Source organism: Gossypium arboreum, chromosome 10, assembly GCF_025698485.1.
Source record: "Gossypium arboreum isolate Shixiya-1 chromosome 10, ASM2569848v2, whole genome shotgun sequence".
Classification (NCBI taxonomy): Eukaryota; Viridiplantae; Streptophyta; class Magnoliopsida; order Malvales; family Malvaceae; genus Gossypium; species Gossypium arboreum.
Genome location: NC_069079.1, coordinates 22,211,504 through 22,224,051, shown reverse-complemented (window position 1 = coordinate 22,224,051; position 12,548 = coordinate 22,211,504). Strand labels below are relative to the sequence as shown.

The following is a 12,548-nucleotide window of genomic DNA, read 5'->3' as shown; positions in this document are numbered from 1 at the left end:
CCTTGCGGGTTAGAGTTGATTGTCCCCTTTGCAGGGCAGCACCAAAGAATACTGACCACCTCTTGTGGTCTTGTGATATGTTACAGAGTGTTTGGACATCTCTTCAAATCAGAATCGCCCCTGTTGATACCACTTTGAGCTACAAAAATCACTTTGTTAATACTTTCTGTTTAGTAGATGATCATAATAAACAATATATTGCAATCTCCTTATGGGCTCTGTGATACAGAAAAAATAAGTTGATTCATGAGAGTATTAATTTTTCTTTGCAGGAAGTGTTAGGGTTCATTCGAGGCTATGTTCGAGAACTTAATTTATGTAAAGAGAAAATGGAAGTGTTTTGTGATTCCTTGCCGAATGAAGTTTGGAGGCCCCCAAAGTTAGGTTTTATCAAATTAAATTTTGATGCAACTTTTCAAAGTAACTCTAAAACTTCATCAACTATAGTCCTAGCTAGAGATTCTGAAGGAAAAGTAGTAGGGGCAGAAACTTATCTGTTTACGGATGTTGTTGACGCGTTCGTGGTGGAAGCAAGGGCATGAGAAAGGACTTTATTTTTTGCATCTCGAATGGGCTTTCGATGTCTTGTGGTTTAAGGGGACTCTATGACAGTTATAAAAAAACTTAAGGCAAAGGAAGAAGACAAATCAGTTGTTAGATCCATTATTAGTCATATTCGGATGCTGGAAAAATACTTTGAAGAAGTGCAGTACCTGTTCGTTCCCCGTTAGAAGAATGGAGCGACCCACACTCTGGCTATGGAAGGTAGGAGAAGACAGTTTTTTGGTGTTTGGGTCGATGGTGTTCCTGACTCGGTATTAAAGATAGTGGAAAAGGATTGGGCGTTTTGGTCACAAAGGCATCATTTTTGCTGTAGAATGCTTTGATTTTGGTGAGGTTTCTTTTGTTTCTCCATGGTTGGTCTCAAAGTGTTGATTTTCTCTGTTCTATCATCTGAAATTTTCGTCTTTTACAAGAAGGGCGAAGTTTTTTCGACTGGTATTTTGTACTTATCTTCTGGCTTTGGCTACGAGTGGGTTTTGGTTTTCTTGCATTGATCTTTTTTCTTTTTCTATGGGCGGTGTCATTACTGCTCTTGTTTCTTTGTTTTCTAGCTCTTTGATTTCTCTTTACTTTTGTCTTTTCATGTTTATTCTGCTTGTTCTAGCTGTAATCCTTTATTGTTCCCACTTTGAGCCAAGTGCCTAATAAATACTAGTCTTTTCAACAAGAAAAAAGATACACCAATTATTACTGCATTTTATATCCTTTTATTTTTTAAAATTACACAGTTACCCTTAACTTTTACAACTATTACAATTTAGTCCCTTAACCCAAAAATCATCAAATTAACCATTTTCTTAAGTTCAAGATTTATAGATGAATAATCTACACCCTTAAAAAATGACAATTATACCTCTAATTCACCATCAAACCTTGAAATTTTGACATTTTAACAATTTAATCCTTAAATAAAAAACTAATAAAAAGTACTTCACATAACAACCAAATACCACAATCAAAGCTTTAAACACATAATTATCATAAAAAAAACAACCAAGATTCATCAATGACAGCTTCTAAAATTTTTAACAGATTCAAAAACGAAGGTACGGGTTAGTTGGACCTAGTTGTAACGATCTCAAAAATATAAAATTCATTGAAATGGGACTCAAAACTTAGCCATGCAAGGCTCAAACTAGCCAAGTGTTTAAGCTTCTCTCCTATTGTGTTTTTAGCTAACCATGAAACAAATGGAGAAGAAGATGCTATCTTTTTCTAATTATTTTGTTTTAATTTTATGTTAATTACCATTTTACGATTAGAACATGTGTTATTTTATTATTTTTATTCCAATTGCCATCCAAAAATAATAACTAGGGTTTAATTTCTACATAGGTCCTCCTTCCTATGATATTTAAGTTATTAATTCATCTAAATGCAATAAGTACTAGGTTTTGCATCTTTTACAATTTAGTTCTTTTTCTTTAATTAGTTACGAACATTAAAATTTCTTAACCAAATTTTAATACGACCCTAATGACACTCCATAAATATTTAATAAAATATTTATGGACTCGGTTTATAGAAATGAGGTTTTAATACCTCATTTTCTAAAACTACTTGACTTTAAGGATTTACCATTTGAACCTAATTATTTGTTCAAATAACATAACTTATCAAATAAAAATTTATTATAATACTATATTTGGCTCGTAAATATTAGTATTTAATATTTACGAACCCATTCGTCGGATTTGTGGCCCTGAATCTACTATTTTTGACACCACTAAAAAATGGGTTGTTACACTAAATCTCTTAATGGAGATTAACCAGTGGATGGGGACGTGATTAACAGAGAATTTAGGGTTTCCTAAAAGGATTAGTTGGTATAGATTACGTGTTCCTAAACCCTAGACTTGACAAACCTAAGAAGTTATCATAGGTTAAACGAGATCGAAAGATAAGTTTCACCAAGTAAATCGTAGTTTATCCTGATTGAAAAAGTGAGGTCGGGAGATAAGTGAGTATGAACCAATCGATTAATCACTTAGAGGCCGAGAGGTAATAATTTGTTAATTAATCACTAATCCACCTTAAAACCCTAATTCGAAGTTAGTTACCACCTCTGAAATGAGTTAATCTTCCTGATTGGTTCTATCTGTTTAGTCATTTGTTTATTTTACTTCTTATTTATTTTAGTTATTTAATTTCTCTTATTAATCCCTCTTATGATCTGTTGTAATATAGGATTTAATTATTACTATTTAGACTTATTATTTTAAATAGATTTTCATTAGATTTATTCCATCTTCCCTTGGGTACGATCCTCATAATACTTCCTATTTTCCATTGTATACATATATTATATTAAATTTGACCCGTATAGTTGCGAACACCGCTGATTTAATTTCTTATATTTTTTGTGTGATATTTTTACTATAAATGATAACATGTTTATAGGCGGTCATTGGCCCCAGCATCATCGACTCCATATTTCTTTTCAAATGTATTCCAAATGGACTTAGCTGACTTGTTTTTGACAAATAGATCAAAGAGGTTGTTAGTCACGTGGCTTAACATGTTACCTCTGACCATTTTGTTGTCCTTTTCAAACTTGACCTTTGTGGCATCGGCATACGAGTCTTCGAGAATAGTGACAGAATCTCCGAGTTCTTCGATGATAGGTGGATTGAAGAAGACGTAGTCAACTTCAAGCTATTTGAAGAATATGACCATCCTTTGGGACCAACGGCGATACTTAGTTCCATCAAGAGGCTTAAGCTTGGAGAGATCAAGAATATATTTATTTATCGGGGTAGACATGTTTAGCAGTAGTAGTGATTTGTTTTTAAATTGTTGGAAAATATACTGTTGCAAAACAAACTCATTAGCATAGACTGGAAAATAAACCAAGATTAAATGAATAAAGTATTATTGTGTTGTGGAAGAACCACTGCCTTAGAAACAAATTCGCCCTGATTGGTGTAATCGTATAGTGGATGTCATCCTCCAAGGTTAATACAGTTCTTCGATATTCGTATACCTGAATAAAGAAGGTAGAACTCAATTGATATTACTCTTCTGAAAATAATCTAAAAATAGAATTAATTGAAAAAATCACACTAGGATCAATTCCTAAGAAAGTTTGGAGGGGTCACAGACAGTCTTGCTTAAAAGCCAAACTCCTAGACAGAATTTCCTCTAATACAATTTAAGAAAAAATCTAAAATTTTAGATATATATATATATATATAAGCAGGAATTTAGAAAAAAAATTGAAAAGACAAAAATGCATTTTATTTTTTAATATTTTACTAAATTCACATCTAACAATAAAATAATTGAAGTTAAATTGAAATTGTGATAATTATGCATTTAAAAATAATTATAATTTATTAGAAGTCGAAGTTGTGAGAATTACATATTTAAAAATAAGTATAATTTAATTTAAAATTATTAGTTTAAAATGTTGTGCTAATTTTAAACTAGAAGTGCTAATTTTATTGATGTAAAATAAAGTTATTCTTGAATAAAATTCTAATTATCTTAATTATCACTTAATTTATATTAGAGTTAATCATGTTAATTAGTTATTATTTTGAATAATATTACTTTGCATGAATTACATAAAGTAAAACTATATTTTATGTTAAATATGTTAAAAATGTTTCAATTATTATTTGAAAATTTTCTATTATAATGTTTGAACTGATAAGTTAATATATTTTAATTTTATTTAATAATTCAAATAAAAAATATTTTATGTTAATTACAATAATAAAAATAAAATACTTAAAAATTTTAATTAAATATTAAACACATAAAATCGTATGCTATGCATGTAAGTTTAGAAGCTAGTACATATAAAAATATGATGAGCTTGGAGAAACTTTTGAATTGACTTGAATGCCCTTTATTTTTTATCATGTTACTAAATTGACATTTTGAAAAAATAATTATAATATTTAATTTAGAATTATAATTATATATTTAAAAGTAATTATAATTTAATAAAATTATGATAATTATATATTTAAAATAATTATAATTTATTTTAAAATTATGATTTAATAAAGTTTAATGTAAACAAAGTTTTGTTAATTTTAAAATAGAATTATTACTTGAATAGAAAAATATAAGAAAAATTATGATAATTTTAATTTTAATTTTTTGACATTATTATATAATATGAATCTTTATTTTTATAAAAGAAGTTGTGCTAATCTATTTAGGCATAAAGACTTATTTGACCCTCCAACTTTACAAAAAAAATATCATTTTAGTCCCCATTTAATTATTCATCTATTTTAGTCCTTAAACTTTCATTGTTTGTCAAATAACCCAAAATAGATGGAAAAGTTAATGTATATTATTTTGTTGGCATAGCATCCATGTGCATACCACATTAGTAATTAATTAATTTTTAAAATTAAAATATTTATAAAAATATTTTGATAACTTTTATACTTTTAAATAATTTTAAAAATTTTAAAATATTTTTATTTTTGAATTTTAAAAATTAATTAATTGTTAATCCACATGTATATAAGCAAAGTTAATATATGTTAACATTTTCATCTATTGTGGGGTGATTTGACAAATAGCATATATTTAGGGGCTAAAAGAGGCGAAAAATTAAATGGAGAGCTAAATGATTTTTTTGAAAGTTGGAGGCCAAATAAGTCGTTATGATTTTTATTTATGTAAAATAGAATTATCAATTATATAGAACTCTAAGCATCTTAACTGTAACTTATTTAGTATTAGAGTTATATACCAATTAAAATTTAACTTTAGTTTTATAAATAACATTCAATAGTTAGGAATATTCAATCATGTAACATTTGAAAAGAATACTGGTTAAAAATGGAAATTATTAGTAATAATAAGTTAGAATTATATAAAAATGTAATATCGAATCATATTTGAACAATAGCATTAGAAAGAGATTAAATATGATTTTAAGTAAGGATGAGGTATAATATAATATTGCGATATTTTTTAAATTTTTCATTGTAAATTGTTTATATTATGCAAAGCAAGCAACCTTAAATTCTTTTTTTATTTGTCCAGGTACAAAACTTTTTGTGGATTTGTTTTGAAAAAATTCAAATTTTGCAATTATCTTTTAATCGTTGATATCAAATGTTAAATATATTTTGTATTTATTTTCTTATATATTTTCAAATTTAAATATTATTTGAATAGTTTTATATATTAATTAAAATTTTTATTTTTATTATTTTTAAAGTTGAGACTTATTATAAAATAAACTGATCATCAGTTAATTAGCTCAAATATATTTTTAAATTATAAAAACATATTATTTAATAAATTAAAAAAATAAAATCGTAAATATAGATACCCAAGTCACTCATAAAAATCTCTTGCGAAAATAAATGGGTAAAAAGAAAAGTAAAAAGCAAAACCAAATATTTTTTACAAGTCAAAAGTAGGGCATCATTGATCAAGTCTTGGGGTTTATATTTTTATTTTATTATTATAATAATTTTATTAATGGTTGAGTACATTACTAGCCTTTGGGTGACAACTACCAACACATGATACCAACCAATTTTTAAAATGTCCTTTATTTTCATCCAACACTATTTTAAAATTTTTAAAATTTATGTTAACTAGATCCTCAAATGCTTAATAAAGTAATCTATTTTTTTTAAATTTTATCCCTTTTAAACAATTTTCTAATTTTTCCCTTGACATAATTGGATTTGAATTAAAAATTTCACCCGTGAAGTAAATCATTACACTTATAATTTAATCAATTGAAAGAGAATTAATAAATTCTTTTCAAAAACCATTCATCTTTCCTAAGCGTAGCATACAACTTTTAAATACCGTGCTCTCTAAATATACTTCACTTATATATTTAAACTATTCAATTCTCAATTCTCAATTTAATTATCACCTCTAAAATAACTTAAATGAAAAAAATTATTTTAAAAATTAAAATTTGGAAACCGTAATTATAAACTCACAATTTCCTAAATTATTGGATAATTATGAAATTTTGGCCTTACTACCTTTGATGAAATGATCAAATTTCACATGGATGTTGGGTGAATTGATGAATAAATAACTTAAATTAAAAGTTTTGCCAAAATTTATATCTATGACTTTTCAATGATCAAACTAAGTATTTTATTAAGGCGTGAGAGGTGACACTTCAATTTCAAGTGTGTATATATATCCATGACATCACGATATGGAAAAGTGACAATTATACAATTTTTAATAATATATAAATACATTCACAATCCATATTGTTGATAAATTGACACTTCTATTTAATGAGATTTTATTTTAAAACCTCTTTCCTTTATTTGTATAAAATTATAAACGATTATTAATATTCTTTAAAATTTAAGTTTTTGCACGTTTATAAATTTTTTTATAATTAATATTTAAACTTATGAATAATTACCTAAAAATATGTTAAATTATGACTTTGCCCCCAAATGTTTTTTTTAATTTGATTTTTTTAGAATTTTAATTTGGTCAAATTATTTTGATACTATGTATTTTTTAAATTACATTCATTTTATTAGTTAACAACTGTGTTACCATTGAAAATTTGCATTTTTAATATTTTTCATTTTAATTCATGAAACAATATGCTTTTATTCTATCATATAAAATAATTTTATGCCGATTTTGATTATCACAACTTTTCACAACAAAAATATAGTTAATGCAAAAATTCTTACATATGCACTTTTACTTATAATTAATATTGTTTTCAAATAATATTTACGATTATTACGGACAATGAATATTTTAGCTTCAAATAAAAAAAAAAAACTTTGTTTGGGAGGAGGATGGGCTGAGAATCAATTCTAGGCTTACAAGGGCTTCGAGCCTGCAAGACAAAAAGATAACTATGAGGTGTTGAAGCTTGTACTTTAATATACTCTCAAATGTCAATAAAAAGAAGATGATAAAACCCTAATGGAATATTTCAGTAGAATAACGGAAATTTTGTGGGCTTATCTTCCAAGTTAAGTATACTTGATTATTATTCATGGCCCTTTCCGAGGGTCCAAGTACAAATCGAATAATAATAAGATTTTTTATATTTATAAATAAATTTAAATAAAAATATGTTTATATTTATGAGAAAATACAGTAAAACTTTAAGATTCCACAAATAAGATTAAAAATGTTGACAGTCTTATTAAGATATAGTAAAATATTAAAAAAATTAATGTATATATTTAAAGAGGATACATAATAAATTTTTAAAGTTGTATGTGGGATAAAAAGTACATTGCTAATATACTAAATAATAACCTTATATTTGTTAGGGTAATTATCCTATCCACTAAGTGGAGTAAAAAAATTGGGTCTAGAATGGCACAAGTGTTTCTTTTTAATTATTTTATTACACTCTAAAAACAAAATGTAACATTTAGACTTGCATGTAGAGTTTTTTACTCACTTGCAGCATATAAATAATAATTCTATTATTTATGGAATAATATGTGGTACAAGTTTTTATATTCTACAAACAATATTAAAGGATTGACAAGTAAACTATAATGATATAATAAAATATTAATAAAATAAATATTTCAAAAGAAATACATGACTAACTTTTAACACTATTTATAAAATAAAATAAAATAAAATACTTTTAATGTACTAAATACTAATCTATTATTTTTAGACAATTTCAAATACAAAAGAACTTGTCTAAAAACCTTAGATAAATCTAGAAACATTCAATAAGATTAAATTTTATTAAAATAAAAGGGAAGTAGTTTATAGTATTCTAAATTTTAATCTAAAATAAAAATATAAGTAGAAAATTAACGAAATCTTGGCATATAAAATTGATGACAAAGTGATAGTGGATGGGTGCACTAAGCAATCATCCATCTAATCAAACTCAATGAAAGTGAAGACACATGCTTTAGCACTATCTCAAGTTTTTGCTTGTCTTGCATTTCCACTTTGATAGGGCAACTAATGTTATTTATTGTACAATTCATTATTCTAAGGCTAAATAAAGAGGTTAGGTTCAGACAACATTTAAAGATGTTTGTGAATGTATTATCCATAAAAAAATATTTAACATGAGAGAAAATAATTGTAAATCCAATTTGTCGTGCAATAAATTTTTGATAGACCATTTGTCACCAATTTTATAAGTAGAGTTTAATAACTCATTTCCTTTTGAAGGTTTAATATAAAATTAAAAACTAAAAGAAGAGATATCTCATAGTATATAAAAATTGTTTGTGGAATTAAAATATTTTAATTATTAAATTATTAATTTTATATAAAATATATTTTTAATATTTAACTTTGACATTTTTAATGTGGTATCTATGTTTTTTTTCAATCTAGTACCTATATTTGACAAATGTTATATATTTTGGTACCAAAAGGTAATTATGTTAATTTTTCATGTTTAATTTGGGTTTTAGGGTTGATTTTTGAATTTTCATGATTTTGTAAATAAAATAAATTTAGTGTTAATTGCAATTTATTTAATTTTACGTTTAATTTGTCAAATACAATTTGATGGATGTAATATAATTTAGGTTTTAAAATTGATTTGATAGAAGTTATTTTGTAATATTATTGGCTGATTGTGCATTTGCATCAAATCAACTCAAAACACAAATTAAGTATTAAAAAATTAATCATACTATTTTCATGAACCAAAATATATAACTTTAATAAAATATAAATACCACATTAAATAAAAAGCAATACGAATACCATATTTAAAAAAGCGAAACTCAAATACTAATAAACCTAAAATATATTAGTTTGAGGATAGTTTAATTAAGTTTGAGCTAATCCCTAGCCAAATAGACCTTTGAAAATTGATTGTGTTTCTATGCTCAAAAGGTGACCATAGAAAAAGTCACTTTTATTTTAAATGAAAGATAAAAGCAACGATATGTGTGTGCATGTATGTATGTATATGAAATTAAATAATATTAAAGAAATTCTCAAATCAATATGCTTTTTTAAGTGCTTAGCACTATGGAACCCAAATTTTGTGTATGGAAATGCATCATACTAACAAGACAGTATGTATGTATGGTATACAACTTTCTTTGGACAAAAAAGGCCATTAGCCATCCATTTTAAAAATACCAAGCCCTACCATGTGATTATGAACCATTTTCTTTTTCATTTCCATTTACCCTGGCGTTTTCTTTTTCTTTTTAATCTACTAGAGGAATCAATTGAAGATACCGTTCTCATTATTTGTTTCATTGAAATTATTATAACCCCTATATAAAAGAATTCTCAAAATTTCATCCTCTTCTCCAATTATAAACATACAATTCAATATTTAGTTGTTAAGTTATTTTTTAAAAAAAACAAATATTCTCCTCCTCCTCCTCCTCCATCATCATCATCATTACAATATTGGGAGAGGAGAAGGGATGATTTAAGTGCCAGACGAGAACTCTAAATATTGCTCCAAATAAATCTTAGTTGATCACATTATTGATTTAGTAGTAAAACTTGTGTTGGTTCCAAGTTGATTGATTTTAAGTTTAGGGTTCGATTCCTATATTTCTAAACTCATTTCCCTTTTCTCATTGTAATGTAATTGAGGAAAAAAGAAATGATATACAAAACAATTAAAAAGAAGTTAAAAATAAAACAGAGATATTATTTAATGCACTGTGGACACATAAATTTCATGCATCATCAATCAACCACATTAAACTATCTCATCAATGAGTAAAAGAAAAAGTATTTAATAACTTATAAATAAATATTACTTAATTTAAATAATATAATTAAAATGAATTAAATTTGTTATTTTCTCCTCTCTTAAAAGAAAACTTCTTTTTAAAATTCTGAAAAAATGTATAAGTTTATTATTCTCTCCTCTCCTCTCAATACATAGAAAACTTAAATCAAACTAACACATCTCCTCTTTCTCTTGCTATTTGGGAAATTTATTTATTTATTTAAAAAATCTTAGATAAATCTTTGGTCTAAACACAATTTTGAAGAGGAAAAATAAATAGATTGCATAATAGTTAATAGACAATAATAAGTTCAATAAAGTAAATGGTTAGTTTGATGTAAGTTTTTCAACAAAATCTGTCAATATATTTGAGGAGACGAAAGAATAAAATGAGAGGAGATGAGAAAATAGTAAATTTATATGTTTCTTTTTTACTATTTTAAAGAAGTTTTTATATAAGTTTTTTACATAAATAATATAAAAGAAATAGTTAATTAATTTTTTTGGAAAATAGATTAATTACAAAAATAAACATTTGCTACAGTGTTATGAAAGGTGCCCTTGACATATTGGCGGCACTAGACTAAAATGTGATGACCTAAAATATTTAAGGACTTGTTCTGTAAATTTACCGTTTTGATTGGCAATTGAAAAAAAGCTTTAAGGCTGCCACTTGACATGGTGGCGGCACAAACTTTAAATGGGTAAATTTTTTCATAACTCCCCTTATTTATTATTTTTATCTTTTTGATTAAAACACTTTGGTTTTTTTTTTTTTAACATCTCTCACATTGCAAATTTTCATTTGCTCCTCAGATTTGGGGAGTACCCAAAGGAGTACTGCACCAGCAATGGCAACCCCAAGAGATTGACTTCAACATCCTTATCTTCTTCGTCAACGATGAACATTCATCTGACTATAGTTACAAGTCATAAATAGATTTCCCTTCCCCAAAACTTCAGCCATAACTAGTTCTTTTTTCTCAAAAAAAAAAAAATGAAGGTTGAAAACTGAACCTTTTGCTATAATCTCACAATCAAAATTAAAATACAACAAAAACAAATGAGAGTTTCTTTTGCAGTGTCTTTGAGGTTTAAAGCAAAAGGGATTTCCTTTTTCTGTGTAGGATTTGCTTTGCTAGTTTTTGTAGGTTATGATGAAGAAGATGAGGATGTTGAAGTCGGTCGCCTGGGGTTGCTGTTGCTAGTGTAGTACTCCTTTGGGCATTCCCCATATATGAGAAACAAATGAAAATTTTCAATATGAGAGATGTTAAAAAGAAAATAACCTGAAGTGTTTTAATAAAAAAGATAAAATAATAAATAAGGGGAGTTATGAAGCAATTTACCCATTTAAATCCTTAAAACATATTTTTTGGCTGCCAATCAAAAAGGTAAATTTATAGATCTCTAAATATTTTAAGTCATCATATTTCAGTGTAGTATTATTAATGTGTCAAGCGGCACCATCCAAAGTTTATTTTCGTAATTAATTATATTTATATAAGAGATAAAAATAATAATAAATTTAAATGGTTTTAATATATTTAAATAAAATTTCTTCATCTCATTGATGATGTGATTTATTGATTAGTATTATCCTAATAAAATAAAGATGAAGATAAAGATAAAGATATATATAATTCCACATGTATTGGTAATATTTTTAATTTTACTTTTCAGCTATGAGTGCCCAAAAGGAAAAAAACCTAATATACACACATTCTTTTCTACTTTCCTTATTCATAACCATAACCATGCAAATAATAGTAAGAACGAGGAAATTATCATTCTTTAGAGAATATAGTAATTAAAGCAGATTATATCTTAATTTAATTCATATCAATTCTTATTATAGACTTTTGAAAGTTGGATTATTGCTTAATTCCATTTTCAGGGGTTATCCTCTATTTTAGGATTCAAGGATTAAGAAGAAAAGAAATACAGGCAAAATCACAGCCGTTAATAGCAGTGGAATATGATTTTAGTCAACTAGATCCGACAGTTCCCCGACCGCTAAACATGGGACCTATGCAACACTCTGGCACAAATTACTATGCTCCCAAGATCACATCACGTCTGTCAAAATAAAAACATTAGAAAAATTCCAACGGTCAAGATCTATTCAACACCAATTACATCCCCAGCGCAAGTTAGTGAAGCCCACCAGCAGGTCAAGAAAATACTGCTTCAGATTACCAAAAACGCCCTTCCTTTTGAAATAAAAAGAATCTTTGAAAGGGTATTTCAGTCCTTTCAACATACAAGCATCAAATATATAAATCATCCTATGCCTCATCTC

General features: G+C 26.3%; 1 long non-coding RNA gene across 1 annotated transcript; it reads right to left on the bottom strand.

The window, feature by feature from the left end:
• Positions 1–581: 581 nt before the first annotated feature.
• Positions 582–1,083, bottom strand: LOC128281517 (uncharacterized). Its single transcript, XR_008271736.1, has 2 exons — positions 714–1,083; positions 582–623 (listed from the first exon to the last, which is right to left on the bottom strand). It is a non-coding gene; the product is annotated as an uncharacterized LOC128281517 (long non-coding RNA).
• Between the last annotated feature and the right edge of the window lie 11,465 nt (positions 1,084–12,548).